A 3601-nucleotide genomic window follows, 5' to 3' on the forward strand; every position below is an offset into this window, starting at 1 on the left:
CCTGAATTGAAAATGCACTAAAGTGTCCAAGATCAAGATCAAGATCAAGGTGCAGTAGTGCTAAGTGGAGGGGGGAGGGAGGAGGGAGGAGGGAGGAGGGATCTGTTGTGTGTTCACTGAGCATTAGCTTGCCTACACAGCTGGGAGTGAGGTGTGCTGCTAGCATCGAGTATACACCACAGGCAAAAGCACAGATTTCACAAAAGAAAAAACACTATGGCAACTGAACAGCATCCCTTAGGATGTGGATACAGAGTCCACATCTTAACCTCAGGGAATGCGTCAGAGGGCATGTGGTTTTGTGTGTTTTGACAAAATAGAAGCTCACTCTCCAAAATGTCTGCACAGAATCTAAGAAATTGTGTCCATTACTAATATTTTTATTTTTTTTGCCATGCTTGTTTCCTATTACAGAGAGAGAGAGAGAGAGAGAGAGAGAGAGAGAGAGAGAGAGAGAGAGAGAGAGAGAGAGAGAGAGAGAGGACACCAAAGTAATTAAATATCCCATCTGGCTTAAATTCAGCTGAGTAATTTAAAGAGGCTTTCCTAGAAATTTTTTGGCTTGCTTGACATAAAAACGCTCAAGTCCTCATAATGTCTCCAATCGCCTCTTCTTTTTCCCAATGGTCATATGTTCGAGCCAAGGATTGAAGAGGGTAAGCAGGGATATCTGACTAATTAATGGATTAGTGAATGGATATATCCCGGTAGGTCCAAATTACAGAGACTCTCAGATTCTGTCTGGGCTAGACTCTGCCTAATTTTGGCAAGGAAGGTGGTATATTATGGTCTTTGTGCCGTCTAGATATTGGGTAGTAAGACACTCCCTTCTTTGTCTAGCATTAAGGTTGCATCTGGTATATTTTACTTGACTTGACTGCAGTTTCTGTCCTAACTGTGACCATCCCCTTCTTGGAATCCACTCTAAATCTTAAGGAAGAAATTCAACCCAGGGTTTTACTTTCTTATAATTCCATTCCTTTTAGATTATAGTTAGAATTTAATCCACATACAATGTGGGAGATAGGAGAGGACAGAGACATAGTTCTCCATCGGAAAATCAATGTCTGAACAGAAAGCAACTGAAAGGTTTGCAATGCTTTTCAGTGTGTACCTTGGAGTCATGTGCTTCTAGCTGGGGCTATCTTAGCCATATTATTTTGTGTTTTCCCCTCATTCATTCATTCATTCATTCATTCATTCATTCACTTTACCTCCCAAACGTAGGCTGCATTTCTCCTTCCAGTCACCCTTCACAGAGATACTCCACTTACCCCTCCCTTTCTGTTCTGAGAATGAGGATGGCCCTCCTAGGTACCAACTCACCCTGGCACAATCTCTCCCATTGAGGCTAGACAATGTGGCCCTGTTAGGGAAACAGGATCTGTAGACTGACAGAATCAGGGACAGCCCCACCCCCAACTGGGGGGCCTCATGAGGACCAAGCTGCAAATCTGCTACCCATGTGTATGGGAGGGTGCAGGTCTACCCTATGCTAGCTCTTTGGTTGGTGGTTCAGTCTGTGGAAGCCCCCAATGGTTGACTCTTGGTCTTCCTGAGGAGACCACATCCTCCTTAGGTCCCCCAATCCTTCCCTGAACTCTTTCAGTAGACTCCCTGAGCTTCATCCAACACTTAGCTCTGGTCTCTGTTTCATTGGCTTCATCTTGTGCTTAGCTCTTTCATTGGCTGCTGGGTAGAGCTTCTCAGAGGACAGTTATACTAGGCTCCTGTCTGTAAGCATACTAGAGTATCATTAATAGCATCAGGGGTTTGTTTCTGCCATGGGATGGGTCCCAACCTGGGCCAGTCATTGGTCAGCCACTCCTGTTTCTGATTCATCCCTATCCTTGCACATCTTGCTAGCAGGATGGGTGCCAGGTTTTGTGGGTGGGTTACTGTTCCCATACCTCCACTGGGAGTCCTGCCTGGCCACAGGTGGTGGCCACTTCAGGCCCAATATCTAGGAGCCTCAGCTAGAGTTGCCCTCGCACCCACCCCCATCCCAGGTCTCTAGCATGGCCTAGAGATGCATGCCCTACAACAACATGGCTTTCAGTTCTCTCTCTCCACTGTTCTCCCTATACCTGATTGCCCTCCTTGCCTGGTCCTTGTCTGCATCCCCTCCCTGACCCTTTTCTGTCCCTCCATCACCTCTGATATCTCTATTCTATTTCCCCTTCTGAGGAAGAGTCAAGCATCCTCCCTTAGGCTCTCCTTGTTATTTGGCTTAATTGAGTCTGTGGATTGTAGCATGGTTATCCTGTCTTAACCTTTTATTCCTTAGTCTTAGATAGCTGCTGACCCTCACGTGGCCTGCAGTTAACAATTTGATGTGGGCCCCTCAATGCTCTGACTCAATGATGCAACCAAACCAAAACAGCAAGTCAGACATTGGGTGGTGGCAAGTTTCAAACTATCGATTTACTTTTGCTTCAATTAGCGATATCACTCAATAGCCATTAATATTATTTGGTAGAGACACTGATGCCAAGAAAGGAGCACCTTAATATTTTGATTTGAGTTCACGTTAAAGAGGGCTTTGAGATGTGAAAGTTTGAGAATGGTTGTGTTGTAGAAATTAGTTTCAGGATACATGTGAGGGGCGAGGAAAGTTGAGGAGAAGTTTGGAAGGCATGGCAGTGAGCAGATTACTGCTGTGAACAATTTAGCATAGGTCTCTCCGAAGAACTGGTCAATGCTTTCAGAAATATCCCACCCAGACTGTGCAAAGGCGGACTGTTCATTCACATACACCTGACCCTCATTGCCTGAGGGTTATCACCAACGGCTGTGCTCTTGCTTAACAGTGCACTGTGTTGGTCACAGACAATCCCTTCTGTGCTGCAGTAAACTCTCAGGTAAAGAGAGAATCAGATGTGAGAGAAGTTCTACTTTGTGAAACTTACAGATGGTGGTACCATTGGCCTACGGCTCCCCTGCTAGTCAGCTAGTGCCTGTCCTGTGTTTCTGTTCAGTAACAGGAGCAGACATCAATGCCTAAGTGTAGAAGGAGAAGAGAGTTTGGAGAGAGGAATGGGCGTGAAGTAGACTCAGAGAGGGGTGGGCCTCTCAGGAGGCTTGAGCCTCAAGGTAAGCAAAGCTTATTTAGTTGGGGTGGTCAGAAGTACACGTCCCCCTCTGTCTCTTTCTTCCTCATCCCGATAGTCCTCATATTGATATTAATTTCTTTTGTATCATGACTATCATGCACGTAGACATTTTAAGAGAATTAGTGCAAGTCTCTTTGTACTAGCTGCTTTCTGGATAGCTTCCCTCTACCTGAGGCTGAGGGAAAGCAATCATTGGCCTTCAGCAAGTACACCAGGAACCGAGCAAGAAATACAGGTTGTCATGGAAACCAAGCCAAAAGGAAATAGTGCTAAGACTGAGAATTAAGGATTTGTTCTGCCTCACTAGGTATTTTTCTCCAATTCTGAACCACATTTAGCTCTAAGGTTCTGGGCATTTTAGTGTTGCTCACTGCTTCTGTTTTGATCTCTTGGAGAAATTCTTAGCATCTCGTTGTGCAGGATCTGAGGCCAGCAATCCTGCAGCAGACACAATCAGAGAAGCAGGGACAGACAGACAGACAGACAGA

The sequence above is a fragment of the Rattus rattus genome, chromosome 11 (genome assembly GCF_011064425.1).
Source record: "Rattus rattus isolate New Zealand chromosome 11, Rrattus_CSIRO_v1, whole genome shotgun sequence".
Taxonomy (NCBI): Eukaryota; Metazoa; Chordata; class Mammalia; order Rodentia; family Muridae; genus Rattus; species Rattus rattus.